The following is an 11,979-nucleotide window of genomic DNA, read 5'->3' as shown; positions in this document are numbered from 1 at the left end:
TACAGAGGACCCATTTGGTTCCTAGCATCCACACTGGGTGGCTCACAGCTGCTCATAACTCTAGCTCCAGGGGATCTGATGCTCTCTTTTGGGCTGTGAACACCTGCACAAGCACACATGCATACACATAATTAAAAACAATAAAAATAAATCTAAAGAAAGACAGACATTGGCCTGCCAGCTCCCATTTTACAGATAGGAACACTAAAGTCCAGCAGTCCCATAGGAAATCAGAATAAGGATCAAGGTAAGGGCTCAGGAGTGTTGAGCCCAGCCTGGAATGCTTTCCTTCTTTACACTTAGCAGCGTTGCCTTATGTAGTCTTCTTCAACAGAGGGTTGCTGTCATTTAGTGGCCTGGAGGTGACTTCAAAAGGGTCAACGTGATTTATGTCCTTTCTGCTGCACCCCAGTCTTCCTTCACTCGTACCACCCCTTTTCATGCCGTCTTGAGGCATGGCCATTCGAGGGGCTGTATCACTCACTAATGGTCATCTCGGGGAGGGAGTGGGAAGGAAGTGGTACTGGCCAGGGACAGCTGTGAGCGAGAGCACATAATTAGGCAACACAAGGACAAGCGGGATTTGGCACAGGCAAAGCATGTTGGGAGAGGCCCACTTAATTCACAGAGACACTTGGAATTAGCTGTAAATTCTCTGGGAAGAGATCAAGGCAGCAGCATAAACAGCTCAATTAAGCTGTCGGCTCAATGCTCAATGCACAGTAATGGTCAAAACACAGCCTTTAATCTAGATATAGAGGATTATCTTTGGATTCGTAATGAGATTCCTAAGATTAGCTGTACCTGATGGGGAAGAAGTGGCTGGCTCAGTGACTCCGCTAGGGACAGGCTTGCAGATCAGCAGGACTGGGACTCCTGTGGGAGGGGCTACTTGGAAGCCACAACCTTCCTAGAGCCCCCTCTGGGTGCCAGGAGGATGGGGATGAGTCACAATCTGCTTTCTCCCTTTAAGAGACAGGGTCTGGGAACAGAACCTGGGAACAGACACATCTGCTTCAAAACCACAGCGAGGGACAACGGTATGGTACTGGCATAAAAAATAGATGCATCAACCAGGGAACAGAATGGAGAGCACGGAAATCCGCCCAAGCTTCTACAGTCGCTTTCTACAAGGGCATCGAGAACACGGTGTGGGGAGGGGGCAGTGTCTATAAGAGGTGTTAGGAAAACTGGATAGCTGTGTGCTAAAGGATGAAATTAGACTCTTGACTTACACCAGACGCAAGAAAGCCCAACTCAAAATAGGTTAAAGACCTAACTGTAAGACCAGAAACTATAAAAGCTTACGAGGAAAAGTCATTGACACTGACCTTGGTAATGAGGTCTTTGGATATCACTCTAAAACAGCACTTCTCAACCTGTGGTCAAGGCCCCTTGGTAAACTTCTGTCTCCAAAAATAGTTACATAACAGTAACAAAATTACAGCTATGAAGTAGCAACGAAAACAGTCTTATGGTTGGGGGTCACCACAACATGGGGCACTCACTGTATTAATGGGTCGAGGCATTAGGAAGGTTGAGAACCGCTGCTCTAAAAACTCAGACCACAGAAGCAAAAATAAACTAAAGAGATGACATTGACCTGAAAATTCAGCGGCTACCCAGTGCAGGAAACAACATGAAAAGGCAGTGTCTACTGGGCAAGCAGGAGGACTGAGTTGGGAGCCCCAGACCCTGAGTGAGAGCCAGGAGCCTGCTTAGGTTGCATCTGTAATGCTAGTCCTAGGGAGGGAGGAGGGAGGAGACAGGGGGGTCTCGCACTGGTCAGCCGCCTGACCAATCAGTGAGTTCCAGGTTTAGTGAGAAACCTTGTTTCAGAAAATAAGGTGGAAGGCTGGGTGGGCATGGGTGGCAGAGGTCCTTAACTTGGCAGATCTGTGAGTTCAAGGCCACCTTAGTCTACACAGTGAGACTCTGTCCAAAAAAAAAAAAAAAAAAAAAAAAAAGATAAATACCAGAGGAAATGCAACTGTTAAGAGCCTTGTTGTCCTTGTAGAGAACCTGAGTTTGGTTCCCAGCACTAACATGGCAGCTCATAACAATTTCAATTCCAGTTTCAGAGGATCTGATGGCCTCATCTGGCTTCTGAGGGTACTAGGCATGCACATGGTGCATAGACTTACATGCAGGGTAACACTCATACACATAAATAAAAATAAATAAATCATTTAATCAGTAAATAAATAGATAAACAAATAAGGTAGAGGCCAATTGAGGAAGACACCCATTACCAATCTCTGGTATCCACATGTACACACACACACACACACACACACAATAGCCAATGTGAGTAGAAGAAGTACTTAAATCATTAATCAACAAGGAAATGTAAATTAAAACAAAAGTAAGATGTCACTTCATACCTGTTTGGATGTCTATGATCAGAAATCGTAAGTATAGGTGAGGAGGGTGTGAGGAAAAGGGGCTCTGAACTGTTGTTAGAAATGAAATTGGTGCCGCTATCTGAAAAAACACATAGGGGTTCTTTTAAATCTATTTTAAAAAGGCCTATCAGGGCTGGAGAGATGGCTCAGTGGTTAAGAGCACTGGCTGCTCTTCCATAGGACCCTGATTTGATTCCCAGCATCCATATGGTAGTTCACAGCTCTCTGTTGTATCTCCAGTTCGGGGATCTGATGCCCTCTTTGGTTTCTGTAGGTACTGCATACAAACCCATACACATTAAATAAGTATATATATATAGGACTATCATATGGTCACATCATTCTTTCTGCTGGTATGTACACAAATAAGAGGAAGCTATCACTCTGAGAAGACGTCAGCACTCCAGTGCGCACTGAAGCATTGTTCACAACAAGCTACAGTATGGACATAGCCTAAGTGTATGATGATAGTGAACATATGACACAGGGTGAGCTATTTTGCCTCAGGAGGTGTCAGGAGTTCAAGGCCAACTTTGGCTACGTAGCAAGGGTTGAGGCTGGGCTGGGCTACATGAGATCCTGTCTCCAAAAAAAACAAAACAAAAGGTAGGCATGATTACATGTGCCTATAATCTGAACACCCAGGAGGCGGAGGCAGGAGGATTGTCTAGGAGCTGGAGGCCAGCCTGGTCTACATAGTAAGTTCTAGACCAGCCAGGGATACATACGTAGACCCTGTCTCAGAGAGGTGGGGAGCAGGGAGATCAGTCAGTAGGGTGCTTGTATGGAAACCTTGAGGACTTGAGTTGTGGATTCTCATGATCCACACAAGAAGCCAGGCCTGGCAGTGCATCCCTAAAACCCCAGCACTGAGGAGGCAGAGACAGGGTGGTCCCTGGGGCTTGCTGGCCAGACACTTTAGTTGAATTGGCTTCAGGCTCAGTGAGACACCCTGTTTCAAAAAATAAAATGGAGAGCGATTGAAAAAGACACCTTATGTGGACCTCCAGCCTCCACATGTACCACACACACAGGCACAGGCACAGCCCACACACATGTGCCCACAGAGAGAAATACACAAAGAGCTCTTACCAGCTGTCATAACACAGGTAAATCTGGAGAACATTTAGAAATACAAATGTTATATGTGCTCACATTTATATGAAAAAATGTAAGTAAAATACATGGAAACAACAAGATGGAGGCAGTGCTGGAGAATGAGGTCAGAGGGCATCTATAATTGCATATGATGAGTAAGTCCAGGAGATTTACTGTACAGTATGAACACTATAGGTAATATCGGAAGGTTTCAAGTTGAGGAGGCTATAGATGCTGTATGGTGCAGGCCCATAATCGCAGTTATTCGGGAGGCTGTTGTGTTACAAGACTTTTCCCAGGGAAATACAACACACATGTCTATTTACCCCACACAGGGAACTCATGATAGACCAAATTATAGATACCACCCAAACCCACTTTGGTGAAGTTTTATTGAGGTTACTTACAGGAACACGGCTGAGGGATCACTTACAGGAGTAGAAATGACTCAGAGAAGCTGCATCACCAAAGCCCACCCCAGCATGGGTGACAGCTCACACAGCTGGGAACCTGGAGCACACTGAGCATGTAGCCTGCAGGCAGCTCAACACGTTGGAGAGTGTCCTTTCCAGGTGCCTCAGTTGGTCTAAACCTCTGCCAGGAAGCCCAGCTGGTTTCTGAGGTTGGTCTTCTTGTCTTGCCTTAGGGTCTTCTTTGCAGCTTTTTTTTTTTAATTCATTTTATTTTATGTGCATTGGTGTTTTGCCATGGGTGCTGGGTCCCCTGGAACTGGAATTACAGACAGTGGTGAGCTGCCATGTGGGTGATGGGAATTGAACCCGGGTCCTTTGGAAGAGCAGTCAGTGCTCTTAACCACTGAGTCATCTCTCCAGCCCCCTTCTTTGCAGCTTTTCAATCCTCTGCTTCTTTGCAGCTCAGCTTCCTTCCATTTGAGGGGAAATCCCAGCTTTTATTTCTTATTCTGGCAGGGAGGAGGGCCTAATGAACCTAGTCAATTTCAGGGACTTCCTGAAGCTACTTTGAGCAGTTTACTTTCCTGCTTAAGGAGCTTCCTTGAAGGATAGAATGTTTCAGTCTCAGAGGAAACAGTTCACACAAGAAGCAGGAGGATTACAAGTCCAAGGCCTGCCTTGGCAAGTTAGTAAAACTTGGTCTTAAAATATAAAATAAAAACAGGACTAGGCATACAGCTTAGTGGTAGAGAGAAAACATACACATCATGTCAAGTATCTTAAATATATCTTCCGTATCCCCCCAGTCCATCAAGTTTGACATGTTTCCACCTCCAGGCCAAGAGCGGCCACTAGAAGACAGAAGTAGACAGAAATGCCAAACTACAGTCCTTCTGCCTTCTGTGATCTCTACTGCACACATACACGCTATCATCCGACAAACACGAACTGTTTGCCTACCTGCCACATGTCAGGCACTGCTCTGGAAATGGCAGTGAACAGAAGGGCAAAGATCCTCTAACCATAGTGGGGCAAGATCAAAAGCAAACAAGGAAAACCAAGCAAGCGTGCAGTGGGTGAGATGGGGTGAGCCACACTCAGACAAATAAAACAAGGACGCGGGACATCACATGTTGGGACTGCACTTGTGATAACGCTCTCGGGGGAGGCCTCACTGAGCATGTGACATTTAAAGACCCGAAGGACACCAGAGGTGAGCATGGGGGGTATGTGTGTGCTGGGAAAACAGTCAAAGCAGAGGAAGGGTCCAAGCAGCAGAGCAGCACCCTGGCTGTGGCAGAAAAGAGAACACAGAACGGGGGCAGGAACTCAGTCATATGAGGGTCCGTGAGCCACTGTAAAGATTTTGGCATTTACTACCCGGAGAATGGAACTCAGTGGGGGGATCTGAGCGGAGAAGGCACAGCAGCAAACTTAGGTCCGTGTTATAGAATGGTGACTGCTGTGTTGAGATGGAAGAAGGAAAACTTCTACAGTATCCAGGCAAGAGACTCCCTGCAGATGGGCTGCAGAAGTGGGGTTTCTTGTTTGGTTGGTTGGGTTTTGTTTTTGTTTTGTTGTTTTTTGGGTTTTTTTTCTTTTGTTTCTTTTTTTTTTGTTTTGTTTTGTTTTTATTTTTGTTTTTGCTTTTTTCAAGACATGGTTTCTCTGTGTAGCTTTGGAGCCTGTCCTGGCACTTGCTCTGTGGACCAGGCTGGGCTCAAACTCACAAAGATCTGCCTGCCTCTGCCTCCCGAGTACTGGGATTAAAGGTGTTCACCACCACCGCCCAGCTTGTTTTGGTTTCTTAAGACAAGGTTTCATTGCATAGCCTGGACCATCCTGGAACTCACTCTGTAGACCAGGCTGACCTCAGACTCAGAGACCTGCCTGCCTCTGCCTCTGAGTGCTGGGATTAAAGGTGTGTGCCACCACAACTACCACCTCTGGTGGGCTGCATAAGTAGGAAGTAAAGGGTCAAGAAGGCTGGATAGTTGTCTCAGATCTATATGTCCAGCCCAGACTCAGGCCCTAAACTGTTGTGGGATATTTGTACACTGTGTGAAGTTGTATTGCTGTGATTGGTGTAATAAAAAGCTGAACAGCCAATAGCTGGGCAGGAGGTATATAGGCAGGACTTCCCAACAGAGAGAGAGACAGGGAAGAGGAATCTAGGCACGAGGGAGACTCCATTGAGTTGCGGAACGAGTTGAACACACAGAATGGGAGAGAAATAAAAGCCACGTGGTAGAATGTAGATTAATAAAAATATGAGTTCATTTGAGTTATAAGAACTAGTTAGGAACAAGCCTAAGCTATAGGCCGAGCTCTCATAATCCTAAAAGTTTCTGTGTCATTATTCGGGAGCTGGCTGGCAGGACAGAGAAAGACTCGGTATACTAAACTTTGGGTGTTTATTGTGCAGTTGGGACTCTATGTCCTTCCACAGTCTTGGGCATTTGGACACGTAGTCTCCAGTTGGTAGTGCTTCTTGGGCGAGACTGAGGTGATAAGGCCTTGCCGGGGGAAGTACATCACTGGTAGCAGGCTCGAGAGTACAAAGCCTTGCCCACTTTTGGTCTGCTCTCTGCTTCAAGCTTGTGGTTCAAGCTTGTGAGCTCTTAGCTTCCCATTCCTGCTGTCACGCCTGCTGCTTGCTGCCATACCTCCTTGCCTCCTCGGGGGCTCTTACCATTCTGGAATGGTAAGCCAAAACAAACCATTCCTTGTATACGTTGCCTTGGTCATGGTGTTTTCACACAGCAACAGGCAAGTAACTAATTCACGAGTGACTGAGGCCCACTTCGCCTCCCTTTCTCCTTAAATGACTCCTTTATCTTTGCTCCAGTATTACTTGTCACCGGGCAAGGGCTGGTTGCTGTTTAAGGAGTGGCCCAAGCCAGCAATCTGGGCGTCATTTGGAGTCCATTACTTAACATTCTTCCACTACAGTGTTACTTATTCATTCAACACAAGGGCTGGAGTACTTCTTGTGGACTAGATACCATGCTGGCACCATTTTTCTTTAATATTTAAAAGGCGGCCCAGGCAAATGCAATAAGGCATAAGAAAGCAGACAAGAGATTGCTCTGCCTACCTTATGGCTCGCCCCCATGAAGAGCATCCTGCATGCTGCTCCCCAAATGATCCTTGTAAAATGCAGGAAAAAAAATTAAGTAATTTCCTTATTTTAGCAAAGATCACAAGCGGCCCCCACCCCCACCACTACTGACAGATGAAATTCCATTTCATTTAATATGGAAGCAGGGCTCTTTCTGACAGGCAGCCCCTCTTTGTACTGTTACCCACAATCTCTCAGCCCTCACAAATCCTCACATACTCATGTTCTCAAACTAGGCCACCCATTATTGCCCCAGTGGCTTCCCCCATGTCCTGCTTCTCTGCTTTTGCTAATGCTGAGTCTTCTGCCTGGAATTCCCTTGCCTCTTTTTGTTTTTGTTTTTTGTTTTTTTTGGGGGGGGTTGTTGTTTTGTTTTTGTTTTGAGACGAGGTCTCAAGTAGTTTAGATAGGCCTTGTACTCACTTTATAGCCAGGGATCAACTTGAACTCTTGATCTTCCTACCTATACCTCTCAAGAGCCATTCTAGAAACCCTGTGTGAGGTATGATAGAGAGAAAGACATCCATGGAAAGATGGAAACAGAGCCTGGAGCTATAGTTGGCAGACATTTCTTTCCCATGCTTCAATTCCCGAATAACTGACATGGAGACTTAATTGTAAGACAAATTGCTAAATGGTCTTATTAATAAAAACCTGGAGCCAGATATTGGGGTTAAAACCTGAGAGATCAGAAGAATAGGAAAAGCCATGCCAAACTCACCTTACAGATGCCTCAGTCTCCAAAGAGACCTACTTCCTGTATACCCACACCTATATGCCTTTCTGTTCTGCCATCTCATTTCCTCTCTCCACCCAGATACATTACTTCCTGTTTGTCTGTACAGACCTCCAGACTTTTATGGTTAACTAGTGTTGGAATTTAAGGCCTGGCTCTGTTTCCAGTGTAGCCTTGAACTCACAGAGATCCAGACGGATCTCTGCCTCCTGAGTGATAGGATTAAAGGCATGTGCTACCACTGCCTGACCTCTATGTTTACTATAGTGGCTGGCTTCTTTCTTGATCCTCAGAGAAACATCATTATGGTGTACAATATTAGGGGGCACAATACATCACCACACTTAATATTAATTACAAATGCTCAACCAATAGCTCAGGCTTGCTACAAACTAACTCTTACATTTAAATTAACCCATATTCTTATCTATGCATTACCATGTGGCTTGGTACCTTTTTCTCAGTACAGCACACCATCTTGCTTCTCTTTGCATTTGCTCGAGACTCCTCTGACTCCACCTTCTGTAAGTGGAAGCTTTTCTCTGTCCCGTAGTCATTTCCAAATAATCACTCAGAGGCTTATATTTATTCTAAATGCTTGGCCAGTAGTTCAGGCTTATTACTAACTAGTTCTTATACTTAAATGAACCCATTTCTATTAATCTATGTATCACCACATGGCCCGTGGCTTACTGGTTCTTTCACATCTTGCTTCTTGGTCAGCTCGCAGCATCTGCCCTGACTCTGCCCTTCTCCATCTCTGTCTTCAGTTTGAGTGTACTGCCTAACCTTATTCTGCCTTTCCATTGGCCAAACAGATTTATTTATCAACCAATGAGAGCAACACATATTCACAGCATACAGAAAGACGTCTCACAGTAGCCTTCTTCCTCCCAGCATTCTCAGTTTTGCTCTCCCACCCAACCTTATCCTGTTCAGCTATTGGCCAGTTGGCTTCTTTATTAAACCAATCACTGCAACATATATTCACACAGTGTAAAGAAATATTCCACAGCATTATTTGGGAACTGGTGGGTAGGAGAGAAAAGTCTGCCTACAAATGGCATTCTAACCTGGGGCCAGAATTCCCACATAAAACCTAACAAAGCTAAAAAGAAATAAATAAAGAAATAAAAAAAAAGATTCTAAGCACACAAAAATGAAGCCAGGTGTGGCTTCCTAGTCTCATGTCGGCTGTGATTAGGAGGTACATCTCCTGGTCCATGTCTGTAGGCTTGAGTTGCCAGCACACCAAGAGATAAGCCTCATGGTAGGTTCCCACAGTCTCTCATGCTGGCTGCAATACAGAAAAAAAAAAGTCTCCTGGCAGCTACCAGCAGGAGGGAGCCAGCCTCAAAAACAGAGGCAGAGGTCCTAGCCAAGCTGCTTAGCAGTTTAATGGCTTGGGAGAGAGAAAAGAAAGAGTATATACAGTCACAGATTTAAAAATATAGTTTTAAAATAATAAAATTCTTAAAAGGCGTAAAGTAATATAAAAGAAAACAGCCACATAAAGATGGGAAATACACAGAGAGTCTGGATTCTGTATGTTATTGTATTGTCTTTAGATTTTCTGATTGCCAATGAAGGATTGGATTATGAAAACTGCTGGATTAAACCAATCTATAAGTTTAAAAACTTTTCTTGACTTCAAAATGGAAGTAAAAAAAATGTTACTTTGGGGAAGAGGTTTTGCTTTTATTTCCACAGGAAATGAGAAGCTGTGGATTCATTCAAGGTTAAAGATGATCAGGTTTGATCAAGGAAGACCCCCTGAAATCCTGGCTACAGACACAAAGAAATAAACCTAGAAAAATTACAAAACACATAATGTACATTTTATCTGCTCAAACATAAAAAAAAAATCATCTTTGGCTGACTTGTGTACAAGGCACAGTCTATACTTGTATTAATACAGATATGTATGTTACCTTTAAAATTTTATGTATTTTCAGAACAGGAGATGAGACACCAATGAAAACAGATGACCCAGGTGATTCAGCATTTCAAAATGCCTTTGTTACAGTCTCCTCAGAATTCTTCATCCAGAATAGCTTCAAGGCTGCTGAGATGATCCAGCCTCACAGAATACTCCAGTCAAGACTTAACAATTATCCTGATTTTCTCAAGGTTCTCCCAAAGATACCAGTGCCCACAAAAAGCAGAAAGCAGTCTAGAAAAAACAACACCTACATTCTCAAAAGATGGGTTATGGATATTTGTCATTGTTTAGGGAGTTTGGTTACAAGTTGTTATTGGTAATGATCAGGAAAAAAAAACTAAACAAAAGAGACTAGATTCAGGGATCTTGTTCTGAAAAGAAGGGGGGGATATAGAAATGATAGGATATAAAGGTAGATTATTGAATCTACTTTAATCCAAAAAACAACTATTAATCTCAAAATATTTTACATTGGTATGGATTTTGGTTTATTAATACAAATTTAAAGTTATTTTTACTATATTATATGTATATTTCTACTCTTGTTTGGGGTATTATGCTTATGCAACTCATTTAAACATTTTTTTTCAAGACAGGGTTTCTCTGTGTAGTTTTGATGCCTGACCTGGATCTCACTCTGTAGACCAAGTGCTCTGCCTCCCAAGTGCTGGGATTAAAGGTGTGTGCCACCGCTGCTTGGCTGCAACTCATTTAAAAATGTAATGTATAATTAAGAAATACAGATTAATAGTCATCTATAATAGTCAAACTTATAGTCATGTTAGGTATGTTTTCAAGGTCATACAACAGATACATTTAGATAGATATATGATCTTCAAACACTTTAAAGACCTACAGAATATGACATTTAATATGTTTAATAACCTAAGGCTTTTCATGACAGTGAGACATGTCTGCTCCTAACAGCACCCATTTACTTCAAAAGAAGATAATGGGCATTGAAGAACCTTCATATGGAGTTTGCTTTCTTTATGGCAAAAGCTAGCCATTTGGGCAAGAAACTGCCCTTGCCTCAATTGCTGACAGTATGCTGTTGAAACTGGACCAGAAATATGCAAAAGAAAGTGACTGTCAAACTTTGTCAAGACAAGGTAGGATAGTCCTTCAAAATTTCCTGTTTCTCAGCAAAGTCTGTCAGATATGCTAGGCCTGGAGGCCAAAGATGGATGCCCCAACGTTACAAAAGAACTTTGGGTGACTGTCTAGGCAGCCAGATGTCCCTATCTTTAGATAATATTACACCCTTCTGGGGTCTTTGATGGAGTTAAAGACTAAATAATTAGATTTAAAGTTTTAAGGTAAACTAGGTATAAAACTAAATTAGGTATAAAATTTTAGACTCAGTCGGATGGTGGTGGTGCACGCCTTTAATCCCAGCACTTGGGAGGCAGAGCCAGGCGGATCTCTGTGAGTTCGAGGCTAGCCTGGGCTACCAAGTGAATTCCAGGAAAAGCACAAAGCTACACAGAGAAACCTTGTCTCGAGAAAAAAAAAAAACAAAAAAAACCACAAACAAAACAAAACAAAACAAAAACCAAAAAAAAAAAAACAAAACAAAACCAAAAAAGTTTAGACTCACAAAGATTTTTTTCTTATAAGAAAATATTTTCTCTGATTTTGCCAAATACAAATGGACTGGATATTGTAACTGTAATTCTTACTTGGTAACTGTTTTGTTGCATATAATTTTACTATGTGAAAGTCAAAACCTTCCTTTTTTATTTAGATAAAAAAAGGGGAAAATGGAATATTTCTTTATACTCTGTTAATATATGCTGCTGTGATTGGTTTAATAAAGGAGCTGACTGGCCAATAGCTAAACAGAATAAAGTTAGGCAGAACAGAATAGAACATTTAAATGGGTTAATTTAAATGTAAGAGTTGAGCTATTGGCTGAGCATTTATAATTAATATTGAGCCTCTGTGTGGTTATTTGGGCATGGCTTGTGGGACAGAAACTTCTGTCTACAAGAAACAGAAACATAGCTATCTAAACACAATACCCCTCTCCCTATAAGAAATTGGAACAGGGCAGGGAGGAGGGACATGAACAGCACAAACACCAAGCCAGGGGTTAGGAGTACAGCTTGGTAGTAGAGCTCTCCCTCACCTAGTAAAGTCCTGTGCTGGATCTCCCGCATCTGGGGGGGGGAAAAAGAGAGAGCCAAGAGAGATGGGCATCCTTTATTTACACCATTACTTCCACAGGGTTGGGTATGTGGAGTCAAGAGAATGGTCATCAA

This window comes from Peromyscus eremicus, chromosome 2 (genome assembly GCF_949786415.1).
Source record: "Peromyscus eremicus chromosome 2, PerEre_H2_v1, whole genome shotgun sequence".
Classification (NCBI taxonomy): Eukaryota; Metazoa; Chordata; class Mammalia; order Rodentia; family Cricetidae; genus Peromyscus; species Peromyscus eremicus.
The sequence above is the reverse complement of the archived record's forward strand: the minus strand, read 5'-3'. Positions refer to the sequence as shown.